The sequence below is a fragment of the Myotis lucifugus genome, unplaced genomic scaffold (genome assembly GCF_000147115.1).
Source record: "Myotis lucifugus unplaced genomic scaffold, Myoluc2.0 scaffold_11, whole genome shotgun sequence".
Classification (NCBI taxonomy): Eukaryota; Metazoa; Chordata; class Mammalia; order Chiroptera; family Vespertilionidae; genus Myotis; species Myotis lucifugus.
The window spans coordinates 15,832,932-15,843,021 of record NW_005871059.1 but is presented as its reverse complement, the minus strand read 5'-3'; the positions used below and the strand labels follow the sequence as shown (position 1 = coordinate 15,843,021).

Sequence of the window (10,090 nt, the reverse complement as noted above, 5' to 3'; positions counted from 1 at the left end):
GAGTCCGCACAGTCCTCTCCATGCCCCGACCTCTCCCGGCTACGACGGGACTTGGCCCGGCTCCCGGGGAAGGAAGGGGCCGAGGGGTCCCCAGTGGAGCGGAGAAGCGAGTATCCGGCCTGGAGCAACAGGACCCGGACCCCGGGGAGGGAACGGGGTCCGGTAGAAAGGGGGAGGACAGGAGAGGGGAGCTACAGAGAACCCCCAAGCCGGCCGCCCTCCCCCCCGGGGGGACCGTCCCGCCACCGCTTCCTGCCTGGGATCAGCTTCCCAGCTGCTGCCAGAGGAAAAACCCGAGCCGCCCCTGCAGCTCCGCAGGGACTAGTCAGTCGGCCCGGGTCCCCCCGCCTCAGGCCCGCCATTCCGCCGCCTCCTTACCCGGACACCGCACCTCGGGAGCTCTCGCCGCGGGGACGGGTCCTGCTTCAGCCCCAGCCGCCCGGCAGCCGCGCCCGCCTCCTCCCTTCTGGTAGGTTTCAAATTGAAATTCCCTGGCTGGGACCGTCAGCGAGCTCCGGACGCCGGCCCCGCCCCCTCGCGGCGGAAGCCCCTCCCGCGCCCCCGCCGGACGCGCCCCCCGGCACGAAACCCCCCTCGAGCCTCGCCAGGCCACGCCCCCGACCAGGCCACGCCCTCCGCCCCGGCCACGCCCCCGACCCCGACCCGGGCGCGGGCGGCCCCTCCCGCGGGATTCCCTGGGATCGGTCGCCTGGTACCCCAGCTGGAGGGACATCAGACCCCCAACGCGGCGCTGGATCACGACTGCTAAGGCCTGTGTGCAAGGCGTTCTTACGAATTCCAACCTTAAACGCCCTTTTATCAACTTTTAAAACTTATTTTCCCAAAGTAAATTCCCTGACTAAACGTTTATTGAACACCTATTCAGTGGCAGGCGAGGCTAGGCCCTAGAGGCGAGGAAATAAGGACATCTGAGTTCCTCTTAGCCTAGAGTGGAAGTGGTCACAGAAAGGGCATGGAAGAGGAACTATTTTTCTTCCTGTGGGAGGAACAAGAGGAATTGGGGAAACCCCAGGGAGGAGGGGCTTTTATTCTGAACCTAAAGTGTGAGTAGGATTTCTCCAGGCAGAGGCCTGGGAGCCCGGGCTGCACAGCAGGACGTGGCTGTAGAGGCTGGAGACCTAGATTGAGGCCAGTTTTGGAAAGCACACACACACACACACACACACACACACACACACACACCACCTTCCCAGTTCTTTCCTTTTGTGTAATTACATGCTCTCACATTTTATTTCATCTTTTCTGAATGTTGGCATGTCCAACAGGATGTGCAAGGTCATTGCCTCCAGCATCTGCACCTCTTGTCCTTTGCCTCCTCACACTGCTATTGAATGAAGTCTTTAGGGACCCCACCTTAGCCAACATAAAATCTTCTTTTCTTTCCTAGGCATAACCTTTTCAAAAATTAACAATACCGAATGAAACCTCAGTTACAATGCCTTCCATGGGTCTGATGCTTTTCAGTTAACAAAGCACATTCACATATTTTATCATTTGATCCTCACAATAACTTATGAAGAGGGCAGGACAAGTATTATGTCCATTACATCAAAGTGGACATTAAGAGTAGAGAAGATAAATTATTTGATAAGGTCCTGCTGGTAAGGAATAAAAATAATATTTGCTACCATTTATTTGTGTGCTCTGTGTGCTAGAGTCCCTCACCTATGTTATTTCATTCCCCGTATGCTAAGTGCCCAAGTTAAACTTAATAAGATTCACTGATACAGAGAGAAAACCTGATTAGATAGCAGTTCTGGTAAAGAAGAGCCAGGAAGTTAACCAGACAATACTATTGGGAACTTTGAGGCAGATTTACAATAAAAACTTACAAAACCTAAGCTTCAGAATCCCTTATTTTCACATTCCTTGAAACTATATTTATCTTAAAGTGTTTTATTAAAGAGAGTCCCTAAAGTTTTATAAGCTTTAGGACCCATAAAACCTTCATCTATTCCTGATGGAAACCCTTTAAAATGCTAATGTAAAATAATAACATAAATGTAGGCATAATTAATAAAACATAAAATATGCCTTTACCATAGGAAATGATATCGTACTATATTCTCTGTTGAAGCATGTGAATCACTTCCATATGCCACCTTTTAAGAGGAATATTGACAGGCTAAATTATATCCATAAATGGGTGACCTTGATAACATGGAAACTAGCAATATTTCGCCTAAAGAGATGATTAACAGTGATGGAAAGGTTGTTATCAAACTCTAAAGGTTACTCTGTGGAAGAAGAATTAGACTGTATTTTGGACACAGTCTTACATGGCCCCCACTTTTCAGTGGAATGGAGCCGATTCCGTGAGCACCTGGTAAGAACTGAAGGGAGGAAATCAAGTTCCAGGAGCAATAAGGAAGTGAAGAAAACAGATGAAACATGGTACCATACAGATGTCAACAAACAACAGGTGGTAGTCCGGGCAAGCAGGGAGGTCTCAACAGGGAAAGAAGGGTTTGGACAGACAAGCGGGACAAAGTCCTGAACAGGTGATATCCAGTGATGTGGGCAAGCTGGAGCACTGGCATCATGGGATAGGGCTACCAGGCCGTGGGTCAAGGCCAGAACATTAATCCCCAGGAAAAGAGACTGATAAAAGCACGGCTGGGTCTTCCCACTAGATAGAGTAGAGTAACAGGCAAGGGACTGACACAAAGACAAAAGAGGAATCTAGATACCAGCCTGAGAGTCACCACATCCAAATTTATCATTGCAGCCTCGATCCTGAGCACCACCAACAAGCAAAGCCTGGCAATTTGAACTATAAATTTACCCAGGGCCTCCTTAGTGCCCTTTCTTACCAACTCATTGACATAAGCAGCTCTTTAAAAATCTGGATCTCACTATACTGGTGATTCCTTTTTCATCTTTGTGACTTCTGGGTGCCAAGCCCAACCAGGAGGAAGTATTGGAGTGGCTCTGGATTCACAACCTGTCCTTTCTGTACGTGGTCCACAGGCAGGAAGACCTGACAATACACTCTCATGTTCTGTCAGACTGTGGCAATCTCAAGCTTTGCTGGGAATCTATGCATTCCCAGTTCCACTGCCGTAGGAAAAAGAAAAAAAAGATGCTGCAGAAATGCCTACAGGAGTATCACTATCACCTGGCCAGTCCTTGGAGCTATTTTCAGTTATCTGTGGCTACGCGACCTCAAAACTTAACGACAATCATTTTATTGCTCATAATTCTTTGGAGTAGGCATTCAAGCAGGGATCAACAGGATGGCTCATCTCTGCTCTATGTGGTGTCCACTGGGAGGCACAACTGGATGAAGGATCCAGGATGGCCTCACTCATATGTTTGGTAGCTGGTGCTGCCTGTTAAATGGGGAGCCTAATTCCCCCTCCATATTAACCCTTCTTTCCCAGGGCCTCTCTCTCTCCACTTGACCTTTCTGTAGATATATTTTTATTGATTTCAGAGAGAAACAGTAATGATGAGAGAGAACCATTGATAGGCTGCCTCCTGCATGCTCCACACTGGGGATTGAGCCCACACCCCAGGCATATGCCCTGACCCGGAATTGAACTGTGACCTCCCGGTTCATAGGTTGACGCTCAACCACTGTGCCATGCCAGTGAACTCCACGTGACCTTTTTGCAGGATAACCCAGACTTTTTTACATGGCACCTGGCTTCTGAGAAGATAAAAACAAAAGCTACAAGGCCTTTAAAGGCTTAGGCCCAGAAGTCACAGCATCACATATACCCAATTCTGTTGGTCAAATCAAGTCAGAGAGCCAGTCCCAATTCAAGGAGAGGGAGTCATAGACTTCACCATTTAATAGGAAGAGTAGAACGTGTGTACAGAGAAGAAAAGCATTGCTGGCAGTCACCTTGATAAACATTTCACCACAGAAGCCATGTTTTTCTAGTCTTATATCTAGTGCCCTTAAGCAGCCCTTATCCACCCTCCCCCCCCCCCCCCCCCCGCATCTGCAGTAAAGTTTTCCACAGATTTTTTTCCCCTCAAAAGTTAAGTGTCCTTTTCTATCTAAGTCACACTGGGTGATAATAATCTCCTTTTGAAAGGCCACTCCCAAATATTGCTAATAACAGGTATAAGCATCTGGAGCCTGCCAAACCTAGGTATTCCCTCAATCTGAGTTGGAGCTGTGCTGTGTACACAGCCCTGCTTCAGCTGGCTCAGTGAAAGAAGAGAAAGAACCCGGGCCTGCTCGTTCCCGTAGCTGCAGCAGCATCTCCACAGTTGCTCTCTTTGGGATCTCGTGGCCAATTGCTCCCTAGAGCTGAAAACAGAAATAGAATAAGTTCAGTAAAAATCCCCCCAAAAAGCTACATTTGGAAAGGGTAAAACAAAGATGTATTATTTCAGTGTAACAATCTGAATGTCGTTTTGTACCAGGCCTCATGCCATGCTCTGGACAGTCAAGAATGAATAACACTTTGTCCCTGCTGCGGTGGAGTTCACAGCCTGGTAGATAATAAAGCTGGTTAAAAGGAATCAGGAATTCTGGTTTCTATCTGTGCCCTGAAATAGTTCTCATTACCTAGGACAGACAGCAGTCTTTGCCATTTTATTAGCGTATATATGAAATAGGATAAAACAATATCTTTTGAGATCAATATACAAGCATCATTGAGTCAGTACCATTTTGTAGCAGTTCAAGCAATAACACAGAGCAAGTTATAAAAGTTTATATCTGGCTTTGATTCTCAGTGGTAAGTAAAGAAGGATCATAGGGGATTCCATGTGTATCTGATCTTCAACAAGAAAGAGTTTAGAGCCTGGCCGGCGTGCTCAGTGGTTGAATGTCAACATATGTACCGGGAGGTCATGATTCAATTCCTGGTCAAGATACATGCTCGGGGTTGTGGGCTTGATCACAAAAGTGTGGGGCATGCAGGAGGTAACCAATCAATGATTCTCTCTCATCATTGATGTTTCTATCTCTCTCTCCCTCTCCCTTCCTCTCTGAAACCAATCAAAAATACATATTTAGAGAGAGAGAAAAAAAGAAAGAGAGAGAGAGAGAGAGAGAGAGAGAGAGAGAGAGAGAGAAGAAAGAAAGAAAGAGAAAGAAAGAAAGAAAGAAAGAAAGAAAGAAAGAAAGAAAGAAAGAAAGAAAGAAAGGAAGGAAGGAAGAGAGAAAGAAAGAAAGAAAGAAAGAAAGAAAGAAAGAAAGAAAGAAAGAAAGAAAGAAAGAAAGAAAGAAAGAAAGAAAGAAAGGAAGAAAGAAAGAAGAAAGAAAAAGGAAGGGAGGGAGGAAGGAAGGAAGGAAGGAAGGAAGGAAGGAAGGAAGGAAGGAAGGAAGGAAGGAAGGAAGGAAGGAAGTTTAGAGAGGTCAGAAGGGAAGGCTCTAGGCTCATTCACTGGCATAAACCTAGAGTCTAAGGAAAAGAGGAGTCAGTGGAAAGAACCTTATGGGCCTGGTTCCTCATTTTGCAGGGAGCAGACAGATGTCCTGCTATGGCAAATGACTGAGACAGAACTCCAAAATTAAATGAAAACGGACTGGCATGGGACTCACCCCACCGGCCTATTGTCAACAGACCTGCAGTTGCAAAGCTCTTTCCCAAACAGTGACTGGAGAGAGAGCTTGGTCAGGTGAAAAAGAAACACTACTTTCAGTTCCCACTTAATTAGACGTGGGAATCGGGGAGGCAAAATGGCCCTGAAGCAGCACCTTTGCACTTTGCTGGGAAAGCAGAACTGCCCCCACAATACCATAGAGAACTTCTGATGTGGCCTGACTGTGAGAGCCAAATGCTTTGGGCACAGTGTGAGGGACCCTGCCTGTGGAGCCTGATTTCTAAGTAGCCTTGGCAAATAGTGGGAAAAAGAATAAAAATTTAAAAATCCAACAGCTGTAATAGTAGCAGAAGAAGAGACTGTTGACTAAGAGAAAAATCAGAAGACCAATCCCCTAAATGATATGGGGTTTGCTGGAGATATTTACATAGCCCAGACCAGACTGGCTAGTTTGTATAATAGCCCCTGGAAATAATGGAGACAGTGCGATTGGAACTGGAATGTTGCAGTTTCTAAGCAAACAAATTCCTCCACTTGGAAAGTGGACCATCTTAGGGGGTGGTCCTCAGTTTATTCAAAACAGATGTGTGGGAGAAGGTTGGTATTAACAAAGTCCCGTTTTTTTCAGCTTGGTTTTGTGTGGTTCCCAGAGGCACACTTTCTAAGTGTGTTCTGCCTCATGGAACACACTTAGAAAGATAGAGATTTTAAGGTTTTGTGTATGCTATTGCTTCCTGTGATCCCACCCTCTCCAGAGGAATAACTTCCTGGAGAGAACAATCACTGAGAAGAAACACACAACCACAAAATAATAGCAATGAACTACTCAACTAACCATATGCTTTAGGAAGCCAGGGACTTGGGCTGCTTCGTGTACCATTGTATTTTAGTTTCAAGCACAGTGGCTCATGTAGGCCTTCTTCAGCAAATATTTGTTGAAAAAATGAAAGTGACCATTGAAAATGGATGAGGTAACTTCTATTTCCCACATTTTAAGAGATCCGGTTTTCAGAGAAAAACTCTTACAACATACACCTAAAAATGATGGATACAATATTTTCAAAACTTATTAAAATTCATGGCTGAACCTGATAGGAAAGGTAAAATAATTGTAAGAGGCCAAAATCTATGAGAATGAGCCAATTCAAAAAAGTAATGATGAAGTTATGCCCTGCATAAGAGCACCCAGTGACAGTGAAAAGGGAGGCAGGAGTTAGCCCACACTCAAGTGAGATGGCATTAGGGAACAATAGCTTAAGAATAACAAAAAGGAAGCAGATGAAGCTTTTTTTATTCAGTTAAAAATATGTATTTTAATTCAAAATCTAGGTGTGTTTTATAGTGTTTGATATAAAGACATTATAAAGCGACAGAACATTGCTAGAAGGACTGAGAAATGGACCACTGAAACCCAATTGAATGTCCCAAAACACACCCACACATATATGGTCATTTGATTTATGAGAAAGGTGCCACTTCACGGAAATAGAGAAAGGATGGTCATGTCAATAAATGATACTGAGTCCATTGGATAGCTATATAAGAAAAGAAATGAATCTTGATTATAAAAATTATCTAGAATATATAAAGAACACCTACAAATCAATAAAAATAAGCCTGAAAACTTAATGGAAAATGGTCAAAAGACATGGAAACTTCATAAAAAGAGAATACTCATATGGTCAACAAACATATAAAAAGAAGTTCAATATCATTAGTGACCAAGGGAATGCAAATCAAAATCACAGTGTTAAACCACTATATACCCACCAGAATGGCCAAAATTAAAAGGAATGATATACTAAATGTTAAGGATGGTGAGAGTACAAATTGCTAAAATCAATTTGGAAAACTGTTTGGCAGTATATATTAAAAATGAACATATACACATCTTATCTCTCCAAAATTCTACTCTGAGAAATATGTTCTAAAACAATGGGTCCATAAATACATCAAGTTAGAAAATATTTGAGATCTTGCTCCACAGCATATGCTATCAGTTTAGCTCAAATAAACTCTTATAAGATTTTTTTAAATACATCAAGATAGGTAGGTATTCAAATGTACATGGATATGATTTTCTTGTGAGGAATCAATAAATTAGAATAATAGTATATTATGTTTATGTACATGTGCATATCTGAAAAAATAATATCCCTATCACATATGGGTTCTAAGTGAAAAGTATTTTGTTTAAAATCACAAAATATGGGATACATAGCATGTGGCATAACTTATCTAGGGAAAGGAAGGTTTGTCCTACTATATTCTCCCTATTATCCATTAAAGAAAAAGGATAGAAGACAAATGAAGACAAAAGTTAATTAGCTAAGAAAAGTAAACATTATTTTTTTTTCCAGTTTGTGGTGTGGTCCCTTTGTTGGATCCCAGAACAATTTTAGTGAAGTGAATTCACAGAGGGAAGAACAAGAAACAAGACCCAACTATACAATGTAATAAAAACAACTGAATACTACTTCTATGTAATAGTAAGTATTTAACCAATTGTTTGAAATACAATGGGGTTCATTCTAAGCAGGTGGAATTTTCTACTACAATAATATTTACAATATATGCCTCCTTTAAAGTTCTTTAAGCTACACGCTAAGAGCCAGTTTAGTATAAGAGGATTGAAGTCTCAGTTCTCAACTGTTCTTACTGGCTTAGTGTTATTTTGTAAGCCCTTCTGTGTGAAAAAAAAAAATATGTGTGTTGATCAATAGACTGGAAACAAGCTGTGCCATAGAGCCCATCCACAAGTGTGATAATAGTCCAAGTTCACCACACACCCAAATGACAATGGCTACATGTGACACTCTCTGCTGTATTATGACTTATTTAATTTTCAGCTTTTCTTGTTGCTGTTATTTGCTGCAGCCTTAAGATATTGTCTATCTTTAAAACAAAGAAATCAAACTTCAAAAAATTTCTCTCCCACATTCAGTCACAACCCTTTTTTATTTATTTATATTTTGTTTGTTTAATTTTATATCAAATCCCTTTCTCTAATCCTCAGACTCTTCAGGATTTCGAGTATAACCATTGTATCTGAGCGCCTCACTAATATTTCTCCACCCTTTTCTCCATTGGGTCCTTGTCTTTTACTATTTGCCATTCATGTCTCCAACCTACAGATCTAGACTGTTTACTTCCCACTGCACAAACTGACACGATCTCAAGTCCATTTAAATTGTTTAACTCTGTTGCCAGTGGTCTGTCCGTTGACAAGGCACCACACTTGACCCTTTGCACTAGAGAAAGTATTCTTTGATGTCAATAGGACTTTTTAGCATATCAAGTTTGTTGACCGACTGGTAAACATTCAAAGGAAGAGATCCGAACATGAGAAGTCATTTTGTCATTATTTCTGTTTCATTTCCTTTATAATCTTACAGAAAAGTCTGTAATCCTGTATTTGTTATGAGACTATAACCATGTAAATTACCGTACTTTGAAGTTATGACTTCAAAAAGGTTTTCAACATCATGAGGTCTAACAGGGCAGAGAAGACTTACTTTATTATAAGTCCTATTTAATCAGCAAAGAACTTTGATAATTTACAAAGTTTCTAAACAAAGTTATCTACACATCTGGAAGCTATTAAAGTACTGAGGAAGTTATGCCACAGTTACACTTGGAAAGGTATTTTTATTATAAATTCTTTAAAAGTAAGTCTGTGAAAAACAAAACTAAATTACCAAACCATTTTCATTCAGATTTCTCATATTATTTAGGCTTCAACTTTGTAAATGTTGTGATTGAAATATAAGATTACTCTTTGGGAGAACAATGACTTAGTACTTACCATATGATAGATATACAAAGGCAGATTTTAATAATAATGTAAGATACTATTTATATATATTTTGTTATGTGTTAAGCATATTAAAATATTACAGACAAGAAGTCAGAGTTAGCTTTAAATACCAGTTCCACCACTTATGAATTGCATGAACTTAGGCAAGATTCATCAACTCAGAGCCATGATGTTCTCTGTCTACAACAGAGATGCACTTACAACAGATGATTAACTGGTGTTATACTTAGAAGTACCTAGCACAGCTCCTGGCATTGAGTATGTGCTCAATAAATGTTTCCTTCCTGCCTGGCAGGTGTGGGTCAGTGTTTGAGCATCGACCTATGAATGAGGAGGTCACGATTCAATTCCCAGTCAGGACTCGGGTTGTGGACTCGATCCCCAGTGGGAAATGTGCAAGAGGCAGCGGGTCAATGATTCTCTCTCATCATTGATGTTTCTATCTCTCTCTCCCTCTCCCTTCCTCTATGAAATAAATAAAAATATATTTTTAAAAAATAAAATAAGTTTTTAAAAAAATAAATGTTTCCTTCCTTCTTTTTCTTCTCTTTCATTTTGCCTCCTCTTCCCTTTTACCACTGGTGTCAATATGTTACACTGGCTTTCCACTTCAGGGTCTAAGAGGATGGTGAATAAAAGTTTTTAAAAACTTCCCACATACTTTCTGTTTTTCCATTGATGCCAACTGTTTAAAACTAGAAATCCTCAAGAGGGCTATGTGTTTATTTCATGGTCGGGACTGTA

At 41.8% G+C, this 10,090-nt stretch overlaps 1 protein-coding gene across 13 annotated transcripts in view; it reads right to left on the bottom strand.

Annotated features, from left to right (window-relative positions):
- EPB41L2 (erythrocyte membrane protein band 4.1 like 2) overlaps nucleotides 1–473 on the bottom strand; it is a 191,330-nt gene extending 190,857 nt beyond the window's left edge. For 12 of the 13 annotated variants that reach the window (XR_002828142.1, XR_002828141.1, XM_014451934.2 and 9 more), the window contains exon 1: nucleotides 379–473. The gene's annotated coding sequence lies outside the window, so the exon portion shown is untranslated. The remainder of the gene's footprint in view (nucleotides 1–378) is intronic. The other variant, XM_023750277.1, reaches the window with a different exon arrangement.
- Between the last annotated feature and the right edge of the window lie 9,617 nt (nucleotides 474–10,090).